Here is a 23563-nt window from a genome sequence, read left to right as displayed (position 1 = left end):
TTTGGCCTCACTCTCCCCCACAACTCAACACCTGGAAACACATCTGGAGGACAAAGACTGTGTAGGAAGGAACTATACCATCGGGGTAAGACACCTCTTGATTCAAATCCTCTCTAGTTTACAGAACTCAGATTGCTATTCTACTTTTATTTCATAAGTGACCAACTGTGATCTGTACACCTATAAGTTATAATCACTTAAAATCTATCTTTCTGTAGTTAATAAATATGGTTTATATTTGAACTAAAATAGTGGGTTTTGCTTGAAGTAAATCTGATCAGGAACAAGAGTTGGTGCATGTCCTCTCCACATTGGAGTGGGGGAGGGGGCGGCGGACTGGGTAACAAACGTACCTGATCAGGCTTCTGACCAGGGCAATACAGTGCAGGTCTTGGTCCTAGGCTGGTGAGCTGTGTGGAATTGGCTGAAGCCTTTTTATTGTTAGAGAGGAACCTGTTGCATATGTGATTTTAACATGCACTGTTACTTCAGGTAATATCAGTAAGTGCATGTAAAAATTAACCTATAAAAGTTTCCTATTGATTTTCAAAAGAATGAAACCATCCTGTAGAATTCCATACCAGGACTATAATTTTCTATTGAATTCTATAAGGTGATAAAAAACCACACATGACTATGAAACAGTTATGATTTTATATTAAATTCTATAGGAATTTTCTACAAGTGTAGGCATTCGAGTCTGCAAATAGTGTTTTGACAATTTTGACCTTATTCATTTTGCCTCAGTTTCTTACAGGCCTAACTTGAAAGGTGTTGAGGATCAACTAATGAATGAATGAGCTGAAATGTATTAAGGGGTAGGAAAATGAAAAGCATTATATAACTGCCAAATATTATTACTTGAATAATTGTCTCAGTCCTCACACAGTATTCTGCCCACTTCTACAAGACTCCATGGCTTTATGTGACTGGAAAACATTTTTTTTTTAAGTTGCTAAATTAATCCAGCTCAGAAACGGATTAGCAACAGCACATTACTTTAGCAATGGCACCAAAGCTGATGAAGGGCAGCCATGTCAATGTCCCCAGCTGGGATTATGGCTTTTAAAAAACATATTACATCCACATAAATGTTGTTTTGGCTGCCTGCATCGAGGACCATCTGTTTGGATGGCTAGATGCTCACGTATGTGTTGGTAGGACCCCTGCCACTAGGCAGAGGTGCCAGATAACAATGGGTTTAAGATGGGCAGGCCTGCAGAATGCTACACAGGGCATCTGTTCTATAGGAACAGAGGAGGGAAGTCCATCTTCTGTGACAGCCCCCCCCCCCCACAGTCACCACATTCCTGCTTGCATTTAGTGACACCTGTTCATAGTTGTATGCCAAAAAAAGAAAGTGTTCAAAAAAGAATCATTCTTAAACAATGGGAAAAGTAAAACTGTTTACAGGCATGTCTGGCTGGCAAAATAAAAAATAGGTTGCACTGCAGTGGTCATTTGGGAAATCCATGCAGACCATATGGGATGTCAAAATGGGAATGCTGCTCACAGATGTTTTATAGACTAACAATCCCACGGAAGGCTGTCTAACTGGGCAATGAACAGTTCTACAAAGAGTAAATCAGACACAGCTATAGCCACAACTTCTGCATTTGACAATAGCAATAGGCAACAAATTCCTGATCCCCAGCTGGGTGTGTGATTCCCTTTTAGAGTTGTAGCAGTTTTTGAACGTTATGGATCATATATTAGAAAATAAGCAAAAACTACATGAACCTTCTGTTATATTGGAATAATCTTGCTACATTGGTAGAATATTATTCTACTGAATGCATGACCAAACTACTCCAGTGTTTATGAATTCTTCAAACTGAAATAGCAGTGTACAATCTACATAAATAACAGATATGCATTTACGTTGTTTCACAGTCCTGTACATATTAAATGAATGGGGAAATTTCAACTTGCATGTGCAAAACTGATTTTCAAATCTTCTATAATTTAAAATACTTTGTAAGTTAGCCTGTAGTTGTCATCAGAAACAAATCATTTGGGAAATGTCAGCCTGTAAAATCCAAATAATGGATACATACACATATCTTTGAAAAGTTTTTTTTTCCCCAAAGCTGAAAACGTATGTTATTCCCCCCTCAAGAATAGCTGAAAGACTTTACCCAAGCTTTTAAAAAGAAAAGAAAAAAAACCACCTTTGGGCTGAGACCCTACCTGAAAAGTAATGGTTAAGAATTAGATTTTAAAAATAAAATAAAATAAAATAGGCATAGAGCTGATTACACTCTTTGTTATATATGATACTCACTTGGACAGACATTTTGACACTCTTACTCTGAGTGCTACATTACTGTGCAATTAGAGTATGATCCAGAAGCCAGTGAAGTCAGTGGTGGTGTTACTGAATGTAATGGGTAAAGGATCAGCTCATTAGTCCTATTGGTCTGATTGATAAAAATATGGGCCAATTTGAGTAAGCATCAGAATTAAGAGGTTCTTGCACACCAATCAAAATTTCATTTGAATCCATTTGTTATTTACTGAACAGTTTGAACAAATTATTTTCTAGATTATTGTGGTGGTTCCAAACAGTTCACTTAGGCTATTCACTATTCATATTCACATTGTGTGGTTGGTCTTCTAAGTCACATATTTTTCCTGCTTCCTGATTTGATGACTGAATATTTTTAAGACGGAAACTAAGGAAAGGTGAATAGTGACTTTTTGATGACAATTTTCATATAAATGATAACTTGTGCTAAACATTTGGGAAACTTTTGGTATTTAGAATACTGTCTTTAATTCTTAGTGGTATTTCACATGCCCATGAATAACAAATAATATGATGCTACAGAACATAGTAAACCAAATGCTGTGCTTTTTTACATGAAACACATTTGAGAATATTTAGTAATATATAATTAATATTATAATAATCATAGAATCATAGATTATAGGACTGGAAGGGACCTCGAGAGGTCATCGAGTCCAGTCCCCTGCCCGCATGGCAGGACCAAATACTGTCTAGACCATCCCTGATAGACATTTATCTAACCTACTCTTAAATATCTCCAGAGACGGAGATTCCACAACCTCCCTAGGCAATTTGTTCCAGTGTTTAATCACCCTGACAGTTAGGAACTTTTTCCTAATGTCCAACCTAGACCTCCCTTGCTGCAGTTTAAACCCATTGTTTCTGGTTCTATCCTTAGAGGCTAAGGTGAACAAGTTCTCTCCCTCCTCCTCATGACACCCTTTTAGATACCTGAAAACTGCTATCATGTCCCCTCTCAGTCTTCTCTTCTCCAAACTAAACAAACCCAGTTCTTTCAGCCTTCCTTCATAGGTCATGTTCTCAAGACCTTTAATCATTCTTGTTGCTCTTCTTTGGACCCTTTCCAATTTCTCCACATCTTTTTTAAAATGCGGCGCCCAGAACTGGACACAATACTCCAGCTGAGGCCTGACCAGAGCAGAGTAGAGCGGAAGAATGACTTCTCGTGTCTTGCTCACAACACACCTGCTAATGCATCCCAGAATCATGTTTGCTTTTTTTGCAACAGCATCACACTGTTGACTCATATTTAGCTTGTGGTCCACTATAACCCCTAGATCCCTTTCTGCCGTACTCCTTCCTAGACAGTCTTTTCCCATTCTGTATGTGTGAAATTGATTTTTCCTTCCTAAGTGGAGCACTTTGCATTTGTCTTTGTTAAACTTCATCCTGTTTAACTCAGACCATTTCTCCAATTTGTCCAGATCATTTTGAATTATGACCCTGTCCTCCAAAGTAGTTGCAATCCCTCCCAGTTTGGTATCATCCACAAACTTAATAAGCGTACTTTCTATGCCAATATCTAAGTCGTTGATGAAGATATTGAACAGAGCCGGTCCCAAAACAGACCCCTGCGGAACCCCACTCGTTACGCCTTTCCAGCAGGATTGGGAACCATTAACAACAACTCTCTGAGTACGGTTATCCAGCCAGTTATGCACCCACCTTATAGTAGCCCCATCTAATTTGTATTTGCCTAGTTTATCGATAAGAATAGCATGCGAGACCGTATCAAATGCCTTACTAAAGTCTAGGTATACCACATCCACCGCTTCACCCTTATCCACAAGGCTCGTTATTCTATCAAAGAAAGCTATCAGATTGGTTTGACATGATTTGTTCTTCACAAATCCATGCTGGCTGTTCCCTATCACCTTACCACCTTCCAAGTGTTTGCAGATGATTTCCTTAATTACTTGCTCCATTATCTTCCCTGGCACAGAAGTTAAACTAACTGGTCTGTAGTTACCTGGGTTGTTTTTATTTCCCTTTTTATAGATGGGCACTATATTTGCCCTTTTCCAGTCTTCTGGAATCTCTCCCGTCTCCCATGACTTTCCAAAGATAATAGCTAGAGGCTCAGATACCTCCTCTATTAGCTCCTTGAGTATTCTAGGATGCATTTCATCAGGCCCGGGTGACTTGCAGGCATCTAACTTTTCTAAGTGATTTTTAACTTGTTCTTTTTTTATTTTATCCGCTAAACCTACCCCCTTCCCATTAGCATTCACTATGTTAGGCATTCCTTCAGACTTCTCGGTGAAGACCGAAACAAAGAAGTCATTAAGCATCTCTGCCATTTCCAAGTTTCCTGTTACTGTTTCTCCCTCTTCACTAAGCAGTGGGCCTACCCTGTCTTTGGTCTTCCTCTTGCTTCTAATGTATTGATAAAAAGTCTTCTTGTTTCCTTTTATTCCCGTAGCTAGTTTGAGCTCATTTTGTGCCTTTGCCTTTCTAATCTTGCCCCTGCATTCCTGTGTTGTTTGCCTATATTCATCCTTTGTAATCTGTCCTAGTTTCCATTTTTTATATGACTCCTTTTTATTTTTTAGATCGTGCAAGATCTCGTGGTGAAGCCAAGGTGGTCTTTTGCCACATTTTCTATCTTTCCTAACCAGCGGAATAGCTTGCTTTTGGGCCCTTAATAGTGTCCCTTTGAAAAACTGCCAACTCTCCTCAGTTGTTTTTCCCCTCAGTCTTGATTCCCATGGGACCTTACCTATCAGCTCTCTGAGCTTCCCAAAATCTGCCTTCCTGAAATCCATTGTCTCTATTTTGCTGTTCTCCCTTCTACCCTTCGTTAGAATTGCAAACTCTATGATTTCATGATCACTTTCACCCAGGCTGCCTTCTACTTTCACATTCTCAACGAGTTCCTCCCTATTTGTTAAAATCAAGTCTAGAACAGCTTCCCCCTAGTAGCTTTTTCAACCTTCTGAAATAAAAAGTTGTCTCCAATGCAGTCCAAGAATTTGTTGGATAGTCTGTGCCCCGCTGTGTTATTTTCCCAACATATATCCGGATAGTTGAAGTCCCCCATCACCACCAAATCTTGGGCTTTGGATGATTTTGTTAGTTGCTTGAAAAAAGCCTCATCCACCTCTTCCCCCTGGTTAGGTGGCCTGTAGTAGACTCCTAGCATGACATCTCCCTTGTTTTTTGCCCCTTTAAGCCTAACCCAGAGACTCTCAACACTTCCGTCTCCTATGTCCATCTCTACCTCCGTCCAAGTGTGTACATTTTTAATATATAAGGCAACACCTCCTCCCTTTTTCCCCTGTCTATCCTTCCTGAGCAAGCTGTACCCATCCACACCAACATTCCAATCATGTGTATTATCCCACCAAGTTTCAGTGATGCCAACAATGTCATAGTTGTATTTATTTATTAGCACTTCCAGTTCTTCCTGCTTATTCCCCATACTTCTCGCATTTGTATATAGGCATCTACGATACTGGTTTGATCTTTCCTCCCAGTTTTGTCCTGACTCTCCTTTCTCTCTGCCAGTATAGCCCACACTCCCTCTTGTTTCCGACCCATCTCCCCGGTCTCCATGTTCCCCACTTACCTGTGGGCTTTGCTCACCTGTCCCCGTCGAACCTAGTTTAAATATAATTAAATATAATGTTGAAATATTAATAAAAGATATCACCATTAGATCAGTTATAGTTTAAGCATGTATAAATGAGTATATAATGGAAGCCTGAATGTTAGTTTAACTGCAAGATTCATTACTAGCTCTGTGATAATGAAGTTTTCAAGCAGAATTTGAGAGACTTCCCTGTATGTGATTGCCATGCTCCAGTGAGTTCTTCTGACTTTATCAGACTAGACACACTTCCACATCTGAAGGAAATTTGGCTTTGTACTCCATTGCAGTCCTTGGGGGGTGGCATCATCTTCTTTGCCTGAGTACTAGTGCTTTTCTTACAACATGTTCCAAGTTGACAGAGGTGCTTTCATGAGTTGTAGATCATTTCTCTTTATGGACTCAATCATAATGTATCCATGGTTTCATCCATGGTGAATTCCTTTGTATGAAACTCACTCATCCTGTCTTAATTCCAGTTTCTTATCCCAAAAGCAAAATGACCTCTAAAGACTTTGATAACTTTCTACAAGAAATGACAGGTGCTAGAGTGAAGCTTCTTCTTCATCTTTTTTGCGGGGGAGAAGGGGCATGGGAACTGGATAAAATACATAGAGGTATTCCAGTTGTCTTCTTAGCTGAAACATCGTTCAGCTAAAAAGCCTTTTTTGGTGAAAAAATGCTTTTTAAGTACCTCTATTAAGTTCCATTTCACCCAGCTCACCTGGAAAACGAGTTTTTAAGTACAGCAAATGTTCACTTTTCCAATCAGAGTTGATTTCTTGCCATTATTTTTAATAGTGTTTGCAGTAAAAATTCTAAATTTCTATTTCATATTTTACATCTCTTTTTTATTACATGGGAAATGTCTATATTTACATAAGAGGCATTTTAATTCTTCCACTTTTCTTTTTTTCTCATAGGGACCTGTTTACTGCTTTTTTTTTTCACTTTCTGAGCCAATTGTTGATGAGTTATTTTTCCATTCATAAGAAAAATATATATACTTAAGTCTAACTTTTATTTTTGATAAACAATAAAACATACAAGAAAAGATAAATAATATAAAGTCTACATGGGAGGATACAGTATATGTGCTGAAATGAACACAAAATGGCTACCTATCTCTGTAGACCTACATGACTTAGATGATCATTCATACACCATAAAAAATTAACAGTGAATAATCAAAGCGATCCATTTGTCTTTAAACAGGCTGCCCATCTTCTCTCCCCACCAAAGAAATCCCATTATCTGGCAAATACTGTGCATACAAATAAGGAGTACAGCAGCTAAACATAAAATTGTCTAGTGGAAATTCTGCAGACATACAGTTTAAATAAAATAGAGCTAAATTCACATGAACTGACTTGTACCAGATAATTCTACCTCTTCTTACTTCTGGCTTCTTCACTGACCCTGGTTCCAGAGGGATCCCAGAACACTGGAGGAGGCTGACTCTTTACAAAATGCTTTCCAATTGTAAGATTTCTTTTTTTATAGTATAGCTGGTAGGAAAATAGATTTCTGTAATGTGACCTCTATGGGCTGGCCCCTCATTATTCTTTGGGATTCCATATTATAGAAAAGGAGGCAGGTGCCATTTAACTAATATCCTTTTGGGGTTTCACCCTTCAGTGTCTCTCTCCGAATTGGACCTTAAATATAGCTCTTTCTCTCTCCACACATCAAACTATATGCACATATCTAGGTGGCTACTTCTTTGAATGTACATGATACCACTTTTTTATTAGTTATGTTTCATTTAATTATATTAAAATAGTAGTAAGAAACATTAAACAAAATTAAAATCTCTTTCAGATATGGGGAAGTTTTTAAACTATGCAACTAATTTGTCCAAAAAAGCCATATTTATCATAGGATAGTTGCTGGAAAATATATTACATGTTATTTTTTTTCTCAGACATAGTTTTAAAGGGAAGTTTTTATCCTTGTGTGGTCTTAATCTCAGAAGCATCCCCATCTAGTCATTTAACAAAATAAATACAGTATATTAGTTTTGGAATAATATATTGTGAGGTACCCGGTTCTTCTAATTCTAGGTAGAGGAGATTGGATATCGTTATTTAATTGGGTTTCTGTACACTATATTAATTACAATTACTGCAGTATTTTTGGCACCCTCAGTACAGTACTTACAATGGTAAATACACCAATATCTTTGACAACTGTGGGTGGTAACTAGTCAGTTTTTAATGACAGCAATTGTATATACAGCACACATAGCAGACCTATTTATAAGCATGAGATGCTCAAGGTCAATATACTAAATGACATTATTTGAAGAACTGTCATCCCTAAAAGTGTTTTTTAGCCAAAAATTAAGTGACTAGAAGAGAAATTGTAAGAAACTTTTTCTTCACTCCCCCCCCCCCAAAAAAGGGGAGGGCAATGCAGCTTTAACTAGAACCTTAAGATGGACCTTGAGAATTTGTCTAGACCAGTCCCTTGCACTGAGGCAGGACCAAATAAACCTAAACCATCCCTGACAAGTGTCTGTCTAACCAGTTCTTAAAAGTATCAGAGGGGTAGCCGTGTTAGTCTGAATCTGTAAAAAGCAACAGAGGGTCCTGTGGCACCTTTGAGACTAACAGAAGTACTGGGAGCATAATCTTTCATGGGTAAGAACCTCACTTCTTCAGATGCAAGTAATGGAAATCTCCAGAGGCAGGTATATATCAGTGTGGAGATAACGAGGTTAGTTCAATCAGGGAGGGTGAGGTGCTCTGCTAGCAGTTGAGGTGTGAACACCAAGGGAGGAGAAACTGTTTCTGTAGTTGGATAGCCATTCACAGTCTTTGTTTAATCCTGATCTGATGGTGTCAAATTTGCAAATGAACTGGAGCTCAGCAGTTTCTCTTTGGAGTCTGGTCCTGAAGTTTTTTTGCTGTAAGATGGCTACCTTTACATCTGCTATTGTGTGGCCAGGGAGGTTGAAGTGTTCTCCTACAGGTTTTTGTATATTGCCATTCCTGATATCTGACTTGTGTCCATTTATCCTCTTGCGTAGTGACTGTCCAGTTTGGCCAATGTACATAGCAGAGGGGCATTGCTGGCATATGATGGCATATATAACATTGGTGGACGTGCAGGTGAACCTGCCAACCTTAAGCATATTCTCACCAGCAACCACGCACCGCACCATAACAACTCTAACTCAGGAACCAACCCATGCAACAAACCTCGATGCCAACTCTGCCCACATATCTCCACCAGCAACACCATCACTGGACCTAACCAGATCAGCTACAACATCACCAGCTCATTCACCTGCACGTCCACCAATGTTTTATATGCCATCATATGCCAGCAATGCCCCTCTGCTATGTACATTGGCCAAACTGGACAGTCACTACGCAAGAGGATAAATGGACACAAGTCAGATATCAGGAATGGCAATATACAAAAACCTGTAGGAGAACACTTCAACCTCCCTGGCCACACAATAGCAGATGTAAAGGTAGCCATCTTACAGCAAAAAAACTTCAGGACCAGACTCCAAAGAGAAACTGCTGAGCTCCAGTTCATTTGCAAATTTGACACCATCAGATCAGGATTAAACAAAGGCTGTGAATGGCTATCCAACTACAGAAACAGTTTCTCCTCCCTTGGTGTTCACACCTCAACTGCTAGCAGAGCACCTCACCCTCCCTGATTGAACTAACCTCGTTATCTCCACACTGATATATACCTGCCTCTGGAGATTTCCATTACTTGCATCTGAAGAAGTGAGGTTGCTTTTTACAGTTCTTAAAAGCCTCCAGTAACAGTATTCCACAACTTCCCTTAGAAGCCTCTTTTAGTACTTAACTATTCTTATAATTAGAATGTTTTTCCTAATATTGAACCTAAATCTTCCTTCTTTCAGAGTAAGTCAATTATTTCTTGTCCTACCCTCACTGGATATGGAGCACAATTGATTTCTGTCCTCTTTATCACAACCCTAAACATATTTGAAGACTCTTAACAGGTCCTCTTTCAATCTTATTTCCTGAAGACTAAACATGCCCATTTAAAAAAAAAAACACCTTTCCTCATAGGTCAGGTGTCCTAAACATTTGATCATTTCTGTTGCTGTTCTCTGGTAATTTGTTCCCATCATTCTTTAAGTGTGGTGCCCAAAACTGTACCCAATACTCTAGCTGAGGTCTCACCAATGGCAAGTAAAGCAGAATGATTACACCCTGCTTCTTAGATATGACACTCCGATTATTATGCCCAAAAATAACATTAGCAGTTTTAACAACTATATCACATTGTTAGCTCTTTTTAAATTTGTGATCCTCTACAACACCCAGATCCTTTTCCACAGTACTACTGCCTAGCCAGTTATTGCCCGTATTGTATTTGCTCATTTGATTTTTCATTCCCAAGTGTAATACTTTACACTCATCTTTACTGAATTTTAAATCTTTGATTTCAGACCAATTCTACAATTTATCAAGGTTATTTTGAAGTCTAATCCTGTCCTCCAAAGAGGTAGCAATCCCTCAAGCTCTGTGTCATCCTCAAATTTTATAAGCAGACTCTCCATTCCATTATCCAAGTCATTAATTAAAGAATTCAACAGTATCAGACCCCCACAAGACCCTACTGTATATGTCATCCATTTTGACGTGGAACCAATGATATCTCTTTGATTAAGTTCTTTCAACCGTTTATGCACCCACTTATGGCAATTTAATCTAGACCACATTTCTTTAGTTTGCTTATGAGAATGTCATGTGAGACTGTGTCAATAGTCTTACAAAAATAAAGATATATCATATCTGCTGCATCCCTTGAAACCACTAGGCCTGTAACCCTGTCAAAGCAGGAAAATATTTTGGTTTGGCATGATTTGGTCTTGACCAATCTATGTTGGCTATTACTTTTTACCCTTTTATCCTCAGAGTGATTACAAATTGGTTGTTTAATAGTTTATTCCAGTATCTTTCCAGGTTTCAGAGTTAGGCTAAGAGATATATAATTCCTCGTGACCTCTTTTTAAAGATAGGTACTATGTTTGCCCTTCTCCACTCCTCTTGGACCTCACCTGTCCTCCATGAGTCCTCTAAGATAATTGCTAATTGTTCTGAGTTTGCTTCAGCTAGTTCCCTAAGTACCCCAGGATGAATTTCATCAGGTCTTGCAGACGTGAATACATCTAACTTACCTAAATATTCTTTAACCTGGTCTTTCCCCATTCTGGCTTGTGTTCCAGCTTCCCCCTTGATGTTGTTAATAATAATTGTGTTAAATATCTGATCAAAATTCATTGAAGTCTAAAGCTAAATAGGTATTGAACTCCTCAGCCTTCTGGATATCATCCATTATTAGGTCTCCTTTCTCATTACGTAGTGAACCTACACTCTCCTTTTCCTTTCTCTTGCTCCTAACGTACTTCTAGAACCCCTTCATATTGCCTTTCATGTCCCTTACTATGTGTTACTCATTTGGTGCCTTAGCCTTTCTTATTTTGTTCCTACATGCTTAATTAGTCTTTTGAATTCATCCTTATCAGTTTGTCCATATCTCCACTTTTTTGTTAGATTTTTTTTTCTAAATTCAGGGAATTAAAGAACTCCGGATGGATCCATATTGGCCCCTTTCTTTTCTTCATATATTTCCTTTCCATTAGAATAGTTTTGTTGTACTTTTAATATTGTTTCTTTAAGAAATGCTAACAGTTTTATCACAACAGTTTTATTGATTAGGAATGATTAATGATTACCTCATTTGCCCACACATTACTAAAAAAGTTATTGCAGTTTGTTGTGAATAAAATCTGCTGTATCCCTTTAAAAAAATAGCAGATCAACTATCAGATCTCCTTTATCCCTGCAGCTAAGCACTTGTCAGTACTATAAATAATTGAGAAGATAGGATGGTAAAGAAAACAGGACAGACTCTTTCAATGAGGTAGAGAAGGATAAAGCTGAAAATCAAAGCCATCCCAGGAATATTACTTAAAACCTGTATTCTGAGAAAACCATTAGCATTCTGAATAAAAACAGTAGTGCCAATTAATAGAATAAATGTTTTCCTCATTAAATTTCCAAACATTGTGAGAAAATGCTAGATTGAGCCTTGGGGAACAAAATTTATTATGAGCATGAAAAATGTTTCAGTTCTGATGCTGTTCTTAAATGACAGCATAATATGTTCTGGATCATTTGATTTTTTTGTATGAAAATGCTATTCAGTGCCCAAAAAGGCATATGCTGCTAACGGCATGTGTTGCAGTCCTTACTTTATGACATCTGGCAACTAGCAAATGCCAGTCAAAACACAAAATGTCAAGCAGAAACTTTTCCAATAAAAGTATTAGTTCAGATAATAACATAAATAAGCTTTAGTAAATTGCTTCATTAATCCCAGAACACAGTGTGTATAAACAATCTGTAATTTTAACCCCTGAACATTGCATAAGAAGAGACTCATAACTCATTACAGGAATGCACCTTCTGCCCCTACTCTTGAGTTTATTATTAACTTAGAATAGTGGTATCCAAACTTTGCCCAGCCAAAGGCTGCACTGTCATTTTGTCAGGAGCCCAATTTGTCTGATCATGCTTACTTTGCATAATTTAGAGTAATTATAGTTTCCCTTGTTTCATAGAAAAGTATGTCCTGTGGAGATATTGGTCCCAATATCCATTTCTCCATCTGGATGCACTGCATGCTGGTAGTTTTAGTTTGTATTGTCTATGTGTCCATAGTCAAGCTGAAGGTAGCATCTTGCCCAGGAGCCACACAGCCATTTCTGCATTAATAAAACAATTCAAATCAGTTTCGTTCTTAATAGGTGACTTGTCACTGGAAAGTTTATTGCACAGAAAGTTCTACTGAGCAGATTTTTTTTTCTACCGCTGAGTTGCAAAGTTTGAATGTTATCCTTTTGTGCTGCATTAAATAGTTCCTATTAATTCATTATGATTCATGGCAGTTCTGCAATTTTATAATTTATTAGCGGTTGGACTAAACCAAAACCACCTGATGAGAAAGAATACAGTTCTTTCTTAAGACTCAGTTACTGTTTTTTGCCAATTCATTCATTTAAAAGATAGGGTGAATTCCAAAGAGGAGAGGGTAAAAAATTAAGGTCTCCAGAAAATTAAGTACTAAAATTGTAAATGCAGTAATTAAATAGCAATAATAAAAATTGTTGGACAACAGGAAATGGACCAGGAGGAGCCGAAGCTGCCTCATGCTTATCTTCCTGGCTTTTGAAGGATAAAGTATGTTAAGATAGGAGATTTCATTATCATAAGGAAAAAAGTTAAATTGGATTGCTGCCAAATATGTAACACGATCATTTTAGACTGGAAGCAGATTAGATTCTAGTAAAAGGAAAAAGTGATACCAGTGGGAATGAAAGGACGTTTCCTGATCCTTGTGACAGGTGTGGGCAGTTTTGAGAAAGGAGAGTGAGGTGCTGACTAGATTATCTTGGTTCAGCAGTATATGAGGGTATTTGGAGACAGGAACAGACTTAGACATTTTGACGACCAGGCAGAAAATATTTTTGACATCCTGCAGTGGCCTGCCAATCAGCAGAGCAAACCAACAAACCAAACAGCCAAATGGTTTTATGCCCCCTGAAAGCTGGTACCCAGAGTAGCGACTGCCCAGATCACCCACCCCTAGAACCATCTCTATGTGTAGACTAGGTTGCAAGTTTATTTCCTAACACAATTTTAATTCTAGAGTGGTATCATAAATTGTATTTTAATATATTAGCTGTGAAGAAAAACCCTTTGTGGGTAGTATAATGGGGTTCACCCACCACTGTGGTGCCTCCTGCTGGCTGTCTTGGGAATTAGCTCAGCGCCCTCTTCAGGTGGTGTCTTACCACCATCACTCCTGCTCTAGGACCCACATCTCTCCTATGACCACAGCGTCCTCTCCAGCAACACAGCCCTCTGGCCATGCCACACACTGTGCTCCCCCTTTGCAGGGGACTTGCAGTCCGCTGTTCAGCCACTTCCTTTAGTGGCTACTGCACTGAACTGTCAGACCATTTCCTCATGACACCAGCATCCTCTTTGCCCTTGCATCAGGGCCTCAGACTGCAAACGCCAGCAGCCAGCCAGGAGCTGTATCTCGCTTTCCTGGTCCCTGATAGCAGCACTGCTCTGTCCAGGGTGTTGGCAGTTCGTTCAGCCCTCCAGAGACACGGTCCTTCCTCTCTGGGCTCCCAGCAGAGAACTGCCTTCCTCTGCCCTGCAGCTCCCTTTTTATTTGGGCCTGCTTGGCCTGCTTGGCTGCTCCCTTCAGGTGTGTGTATAAATCTTTGCAGGACAGGGGCTAAAAGAGGAAGAACTATTAAAATTTAGAGTTAGGATATATTGTTTTGTTCCTGGCTCTGCAGCAGGTTTCCAGTGCAATCTTGGCCAAGTTACTCAACATCTCATCTGTTACAGGGAGAAAATCAGACAGTTGTCACCCTTAGAAATTCAAAGTTCTATAAGAGTTATCACAACTTCATATCTGAGATGCCATAATTGTTTTTCTATATTTAGATGAGATTAAGTGTGGTCTAGTAGCCTGAGCAAAGAACTGAATCTTAGGAACTTCAGACTTCTAATTCTCACACTAATTCTAATAGAACAATAACAATGACAACCAATGTTGAAGTCTTTACTAAGCCAAAATTTCAGGTAGTCAGTGGAAACAATTGATTACAAGCACATGATATAAAGAAAGGAATAGCTGAAAATTCAAGGGGGAAGAGGGGTATATAAAGTTTGTGGAATGCCCTGTGGATTTTTACCACTTTTGTGGAAATTTATCAAAGATTTTCCTTATTTCCAGGGCTTTTACCCAGTTTTAAGGGGATCTTTTAAAATACTTTTCTCAAATTTTGCAATGGTCTTTCACATACTGCAGCTTAGTAGAAAATTCTAGGCAGGGCTACCAGATAGTGCTATACAAATATGCAAAATTGACGGTGAATTTCCCCAGTTTATTGTACCTTTTGCAATCAACTTAAATACTTGCACCCAGTAACTTTCATGCCACTGACTCTTTAAAATAGCACTGATGGTTCCTATGTACAGTAGCTGCAACAAAGAGCAAAGTGAGATCCATGCTTAGATCTGGGCTTAGTCTTGCCTTCTGCCAGTATTTAAGGCCCTGTATCCATTTCTGTTTTTAAACCTCTAAAAGGGAAGTAAAATGGCTTGCATTATACCACACTCCTTTTGTTTTTGTTTTTTGCAACATCAGTGTTTGAACTCTGAAACAGGATAATCTTAAACATGATTCTGGTCTACTGAAAAATGAGCACAGCAGCCAGTTGGAAGATAGGAGTTGCAGTTTCTCTTTGAACCACAGCCCGGGAAAAGTGTTAATAACAGCACTTGAAAGGGAAAACACTGAACAAAGGTTGCCAAGTTGCTTCTAACTAAACTGGTACTTGAAAGGTTGAACTAGTAGCTAGTTTAAGGCTTAGATTTCAGACTTTAAGTATATTATAACTTTAAAGAAACTTAGATTTGGGGAAAAGGGCAAATGGGAGAAATGAGAGGCCATGGTGAATCGAATCAGCTTGTGGGGAGGCAAAGAGACAGAAGGAAATGTACCCAGTATCTCCATGAACCTTAAATGCTGCAGTGCATCCAATTTTTTTAATGGATTTTTAAAATGAAATGTAAAATTATGCAATTGTATTTGAATAGCAATAAACCATGCCAGGGAATAATAATGCACATATGGATTAAGTGTCTACAATGTATTTGACATTGTACGAGACACAGATATCAAGACAGCTTGCAATTTATAGCCCCAGTCCTTCACAGTGAAGTCAATGGGGCTAAGTGAAATCAATGAGGAGCCATGCAGACACTAGGCATGCTATATTCCTGAAGCAAGCAGAGAAGGAGATAGACACATAGGTGTCTGTTGTGATGGCTTTATTGTCTGGCTGCAAAACTGAAACTAACAGGAAAGTGAAGCTGTGCACTGGGAACAGATAGAGTACTGATGCCCCTGAACATTTAAAGGGACAGGGTATCCAAGGTGCACCCCACAGCGATTGCTCTAGGAAAAAAGATATCGTTTTAGTCTAATAACTTTTTCATTTTTATATTCATGGGCTAACAGAAAAAAAAAGTGGATCCTCAGGAAGAATTTGAATAAAAACAGCATTAGGGTCTGGCTTGCTAAGGCATAATTTATGTTAGTAACCTACTGGCCTCTTGCTCAGGTGACTGAAGGCACCTAACCTTGATCCTCACAATGCAACAGTGGTATATACACCAAGAGCTTTATCCAAAGCCAACCAAAATTAGTGGAAAGATCCTTATTTATTGTATTGTGCTTTGGAGCAGGCCCAATAGCCTGTTAATTTCAGCACATACAGTTGGATCTTTTGCAGCATAATTGTTATACCAATTGCTATTATTAGTTATTTATTTTGTATTGTAGTAACCCTTAGACCAGGACCCCATTGTGCTAGGAGCTATTCGAATGTGTAACATTTAATAGCAGGTTGGAATAAAGAAATGGCTATTATATCATTCCAATCCCTAACCCCCTTCCTAATTCCAAACCATTCCCACAAAAATTCCACTTCATCATAAAAGCTGACATCAAATTATCTGCTACCTGTCAGGTGTATCACAGCTTTCAGCTGTGCTGGAGAGAAACCAAAAAAAAAAAAAAATTAACAAAAGATCCCCAACAGCAAAATTCCTAGTGGAACATCTGTCCATGTCCCCTGTGTAGTGCACTTCAATAACATGCCTCTGCCAAGGCATCCTAGCATAATGTTTCCATTGTGAAGCATCCTGCCCAGAAGCCTGATCCTGACGGGTTGTGACTGCTGCATAGGATTTTTCCCTTGGTGGCACTGCAGGAGTTCCTGGCTGGAAACAGGTACCTCAGGTCCTTCCTTATTGTCACTACTTCTCAGCTGCTCACTCACAACAGGTCTTTGTGTTCCCTTGTTAGCACTGGTCTTTCTCTTTCTGTTGTTGGGACCCTCAGGGTGAAGTAAAACAAAAGACCTCACTTCAGATTTTTAAAAATGCCTCTTTTCTGACACTTTTTCCTCTGGTGGACTCCTACCCTTAATAATCCTCTGACTGGAATCCCTTAAAGTGAACGGAGCCCCTACAACTAAGGCGACCCCAGTAACAGCCCCCTGTCCACTTACCAGGGAAGGGGAAGTCAGAGGTATGGCTGCTAAACTGCCCTTTACTCCTGCATTTCTGATACATACAGCTTGACTATGGCAAAGCTCCACTATATTCCTTCCCCTCTTCAAGACCCCATACAGTGTTTGAAATGCAGAACATGCCCTACTAACCTTTTCCCACAGTGAGGGACCTTAGTTCCATCCTCTACATACCCAGAGCTCCCTCTGACAGCTCCTCCCCACCACAGGAAGCTGTAGCAATCTCTTTTTCCTTTTGAACACATACTCCTACTGCCTATCCCTTCACCTGAAATCCTTTCCCACCCTCCAATGCACTTTCCAAATCAGCTTCCCCATAAGTACATTTGAGCTTAGGAGCACAATTTCCAGGCACCACAGGAACAAGGTTCATAATGTTGGCTGATAGCGCCATTGGCAGGATCCACCAGTCTACACACAATAACTTCTCCATCAGTCTCCAAAGAAATGGACTCCTCCACAATCATATCCTGAGAACTTGCTGGAGCAACAAAGCCTCCTCAAAGCCCACCAGCTGAGGCTGAAGCCATCTTGGCAGGACGAGGAACTGAGAGTTCTCATTCCTTCTCTCGCTAGACAGGACATCCTGCCTTAATACAATTCAGACAATTATTGCATAATTTATTGATACTCAGTGCTTGCTTCTGCTCTTATTTAAGCCAGTGGGAAATCCCCATTGACTTTTATGGCAGAAGGAATGTATCCTGAGATGTTATTACTTTTAAAACCTAAAATATTCATTTTATAAACTGTGCACATGCCAACAGCTATGCAATAGCACCCCTTATTCAAATAAGGCACCAAAGAGGCAAAGTTAAGGTTAAGTGGGTGAAAGATATTAGATGGGGTAATACGACTATTACTGCTATTAGTTACAATTATATTAGAATAATACCCAGAGACCCAATCAAGATTAGTCCCCATTGTGCTAGGTGCTGTACAAATGCACTTGTACATAAGCACAGTTCCTACCCTAAAGAGAAGACAATCTAAGGTAAGACGCAAAAAATGAGTGTAATAAGCAAACAGAAGGCACGAAGCAGGGATGGAGAAAATAGGGAACAATTGTTTTATATACAGTCAAAGGTTACATGACCATTGGTAGTGAATATTCATTTATTACATGTCTGGGTACCTTAAATGCATATTTCCTTCCTTTCTAATGTTTGAAGTTAGGGAGCTATATGTGAGTATGATATGAGGTTTAAAATATTTGGTGAGAAGTTACTTCAAAATATCTTTTTATTACTTTTTGTGGGTGAGTTTCCCAGTTTTGAATTTCTAACATTTTACAGTATATTTTATATTTATAATATTGATGGCCAGATCATGTATCTGTGATCTGGCCCTTCGCAACACAGAAAGGAGGGCCAGATGTTTCCATGGCAATAGTCCCCCACTTTCTCTCTGCCCACATGGAGGGCTTTCCACGGGTCTGGGGTTCGACACAGGGGTATGGGCCAGCTCTGGGGAGTACTGAAGAGGCTAGAGATGTGTTTTCCCTTGAACTACACCCCCCTCTTCATCCTGAAATATTCCTCCACCTATTGAAATAAATGACACATTTGTATTGACTTCAGTGGGTGAAAGATCAAGCCCAAGAAAAAACAATAGCTTCAGCCTTTATCATGAAGAGACAACACATCCCTCCATAATCAAGCATTGACCGGTTAATTGAATTATTTTAATTTACATTTTCTGCATCAATTTTCTTTGCTTTTTTTTCATGATTATAAAGAAGAGCTGCTTGTTAGTGCCACCTTCAATTAAGCATATCGGACCTGCTCGTAGAAACCTTATATTTGATAGAAAAAGGAATATTCCAGGAGTATGTGAATAAGGCTTGTGGTACATAGGCAGATATTATTATTATTAAAAATCTTAAATTATTTAGTTAATAATTTGGGAGAATAATAGAAAATAACTATAATGAAAAAAGTGAAGTAAAACAAATATAACAAAATTGTACTGTACACTAGTACACACAAAACAAGATTGTACATACTACATACAGAAACATCTCTAAATAAAATGTTAAAAAGTAGCTTCTATCCCTAGCATTTTCACAAGAATAATAGCTAGAGCTGGTCAGAATTTTTTTCCCCAGAGGAAATTTGAACTTTTTGGAGAAAAAAAATCAAAATTGAAAATATTTGCTCCCCGTGTCCTCCTTGCCTCCCTCCCCCCGAAAATGGGAATGTTGCCACATTTCCTCATGGGAGTTGTAGTTATAGTTCAGCTGTGTCATGTCCCCTTTCTCCAATATGGGCTAGGCTCCCTGTTTGGACTACATTTCCCATGATGTACCAAGATCTGTCCTCTTGTTGGGCTCCTCTGGTGTATCATGAAAGATGCCCCTAGTTGTGGCATGGTGTGAGAGAGTCTCTTGGTGAATCCAGCTCATAAAAGGGAATGGGAGAATGAGGAAGCTGAACTTCACTCCCATGGTACACCGTAGCAGCATTTTTTAATTGAAACTGTTGGGTGTCCTTATTTGATGAAATGTTGAATTTTTTATGGAAAGCAGATAGATATTTTTTGCAAAAAAAATTGCTTGGTGTCATGCCACAATCCCACCACTCATGAATGTGCTGATCACAGAATGACAGATGAGAAAAGGGAAGAAGAAAAAAAGAGAGGAAGAAGATCTGAAGAAGAGTCAAGGAGCAAGGAGGAGAGGAGCTCCTTCCAATTATTACAGTTCCACCATTCATGACAGATACACGGTTTTCTGTAAGATAAGTATGTATGGAAGTATGTGATCTACACAGAGATACATTAGAACTTCTGTAAATAATTCATATTAAATTGTTTATTTTGTGAATTTTTCCTTCTTTTTGGTTTGTAAATTGTCAGTGAATTGATTTCAAAATTTTCAAATGTATTATTATGTTTTCAAATATTGATTTCTTTAGTTAATAATTCTTAGTCTGCATAATGTTCACTGATGGTGAATTATAAATATTCACAATTTGTCTTGTATTGTTAGGGCCTGATTCAAAACTCAGGTCAGTGAGAGTTACCACTGATTTGAATTAATGTTGGATCAGCTGGTCATGGGGTATTGTTTCTGTTCTCTGATTGGATGATTTATGTAACTTACTAAAAATAGTGCAAATTTCAAGTTAAACATTCAGATATAACATTTAAAATTTGTAATTCATAAATGTGAAATGTGCACACTTGGTTCGTTATTCAGTGTGAAATACACTTTTGGCAAAAAATTGAGCATTCTGGCTAAAAGGTTTCTTTTTGTGATTCTATATAGCCAAGATTTTTTTATATTATGCCAATCATCACAATACCCTGATGCTGCCAAATTGGCTTTCAGCAGCCCTGTGGGAAGGGGAACGCAGAGATAAAGTCACCCTTGGACTCTCACCAGGGCCTGAGGATTGGGAACGTTTACTATTAATTCCTATGGTTAAATGACTTCAGAACCATTTTTTTCAATTGAGGCTATTGATATAACAGCCATGCTAATGTTTATAGACAGAGAACTTCACAGAAGTGAAGAAAAGCTCGTTCAGTGTTGTTCCAATTGTCTAAATTACATCTGCATATTATTGGCCTGTAATGTTATGCACTGTGTCCCATGTTTTTGTTCTATATATGACTATTCCACAAGACTTGATAACTTCTGAAATTTTCTAATTCTTTTGTGTATCAGTGTGGTCCTGTTTGGTTGTATTATCCATCACCTACTTGTTTTTCAGCTCCCCAAACAGCCAGGTCATATGTTAAAAAAGGTAAAATGACTGAACTATGTGGGGTTTTTTGCCCCTTCATGTCAGTACGTTCTGAAGATTTATAGGTAGAGGAGCTGTCAGAATGTAACCAATACTTGAGGCCTCATGTTAGTCAGAATAACCATTTGTTTTTATTGTGATGCTGATATTATATGACTGTGTGCCTTTAAAGATATTAAAATAGGGAAACTACTTAGATAAATTAAGTGATGCAGTGTAATCGGTCTGCAAGCCATTTTAAGTGCTGGAAGCCTTGTCTTTGAAGTACTATTATTTAAAGAGACAGAAGTTAACTTTTGTATTACTGTATTAATTTGGAAACAAGAAAGCTTAGTTCTTTCTGCTTACCCCAACAGTCCTCCTTACTTCTAAAAAATTACAGTATTTAAATTTATTACCTGATTACAACTGATTTTTAAGCATCCTCATCTCTAAACCATGAAAGAAAAAATAGCTCATATAATCTTATGTCATATGCAGGCATATATTACTCTCTAAGTAGTATAATCCTGTTGAATTACATCATGTCAATTTTTTTTCCACTTGGTTTGCCCCATCTTTAGCTTCTATAATGTTGGCATTTTTGCTGGTGTACATAGCAGTTCTTAAAACTATGTGCCAAATTCCTAGTTGAATATGTAGATGAGCTGTATGGCTGCCATTGCATTTTCCTCTAGGGTATCTCTGAATAAGACAAGCCAGGAATATCTTGTTCAATTTGGTTAGAAACAAATTGACCAAAAATGAAGAGTTAAGGTGTATATTTCCTCTGACTATATAAAGGAAATGATACAGTATATAGGAGAAAACTGATATTTTGATTTAGGGGTATCTATCTTGGAAATATGTACTTAAAACTGTGTGAAGAGTCTGTTTTAGTTACTTTAGCAATGCATGGTTGTTATTTTGATATATTGCATATGAAGCCTACAATGACACATAACATTCTTTCTGGAGTAAAGTTATATTTAGTTGGAAGTTATAATCAGTCTTCAATAAGTTATGATGGCTCCTTCCAATACATTTTCTCTAGGGTTACTGTAGTACTGCAGAGAAACATTAGCCAATCATTGGCAAACAAGTCATTTGAAATATTAAATTTGTTCCTTTGATGTATCAAATTCCCAGTTGTATTAAACTCATACAAGAAATACACTCATTTAATATTATTATTGAGTTTACTGCTGTCACAGAGGCTCTAGTCCCCTGCAGTAGTTCCTGTTGCACATTTTCCATATTTAGTCATCTTCAATACCGTAGAACTACATTGCTAAACTGGACATTTGGCATGTCCTTCCATTTGTCCAGGATTGCCTGCAGTCCAGCATAAACAGTACATGGAGGAGTAGCAATGGGAGATTGGTAAGCAGCTGGGAAAGCTAGGGGGAGAGAAGGAAGAATTCATTTTGAATTCTTTAACTGACAAAACTGCTTTTAGAATACAAGAAAGTATATAACTTCCATAGCAAAATGAGAGTGAAGCCATTTGCTCACAGGACAAAGTGTTGTGTTTGTGACAAAGATAGTATAATAAAGTTCAATACAAAAGTAAATCACTTGGATATGTTGCACAGGTCCTTCCCTCATCAAGCACAGCTTGCTGTTTCAGCACAAACCAGGCAAGTATCTATGTGACAGAGAGCACCCAGGGTAACTGTAAATCTTCCAAGCTCACATTGATGGAGAAACAGAAGACTTCTAATGCATTTTTCCCCAAAAATACCATCCTTATGGAACACTGAATATGAACATTATTTATTTGCATGAGCAGGACCCAGGTGAAGTGGTTTCTAGGGTGAAACACTATTCTTTAAGGAGACTTGGGTTTGACTAGCAAGGAAGAACATGTAGTGGGTTTTGGAGACCAGTTAAATATCTTGAATGCCTATTATACAACAGGAAAAATATAGTCTTTAGACAGATGTGCCTGAGCTGAAAAAGGACACTATTGGGTTTAAAAAATAGTTGCAATGGAAGAATAAGATATAGTTAACTTGTCACTGTCACAAGACTGCTTGCAACGTATCCACAAACTTTTGTACCACAAACTATGTAGTGTTGAGTGGACTCAAAAAGTTTTGATAAATCCATAATGTTTCTGACTGACATCTGAACATTTTCAAAACATTCTAAACTATGTAACCTATTTAGATTGACTGTTATAGAGCTCTACTGCAAGACCACTGTCTATTAGACCACCAGGCCTATTTGTATTCCAAGTTAAACATAAAGGGCTAAGCTCTACCATCATATATGTATAGCCCATTGACAGTGGGAGCTGGATGTGTATCTTTTCACAAAGCATGGCTGGCAGGGTTTTACCATTTTTTTTAGTAATTCCTTGTCTATCTTGAATACCACTTGCTGCAGTTTTCATTTAACATTTATTAGGCCCAAGCCTCTCTTTATTTTAAAGCAGTTTTGGAAGGCATCTCATGGTATCCACTTACTCATTACCAAATATTACGGTATTCAACCAAGATTTCAAGGTTGAACATCCAAAATGATAACTCCCAGTGACAAATTCATTAGTTTGATCTTGCTCTTTCCTTATTGTTGCTGGCAACAGGGCCGGCTCCAGGCACCAGCCCTCCAAGCATGTGCTTGGGGCGGCACCTGGAGGGGGGCGGCGCTCACCCGGGGACAGCGGAACTGCGGCCGGGCTCGCCGCCCTCCCCCCGGCACTCCGGCCGCCGGGAAGAGTGAGGCCAGGGCCGGGTTCGCCGCCCTCC

General features: G+C 38.6%; 1 long non-coding RNA gene across 1 annotated transcript in view; it reads right to left on the bottom strand.

Annotated features, from left to right (window-relative positions):
- LOC112059798 (uncharacterized) overlaps positions 1 to 23563 on the bottom strand; it is a 79881-nt gene that overhangs the window by 4600 nt on the left and 51718 nt on the right. The window lies entirely within an intron of this gene.

The sequence above is a fragment of the Chrysemys picta genome, chromosome 5, assembly GCF_011386835.1.
Source record: "Chrysemys picta bellii isolate R12L10 chromosome 5, ASM1138683v2, whole genome shotgun sequence".
Classification (NCBI taxonomy): Eukaryota; Metazoa; Chordata; order Testudines; family Emydidae; genus Chrysemys; species Chrysemys picta.
The sequence above is the reverse complement of the archived record's forward strand: the minus strand, read 5'-3'. Positions and strand labels throughout refer to the sequence as shown.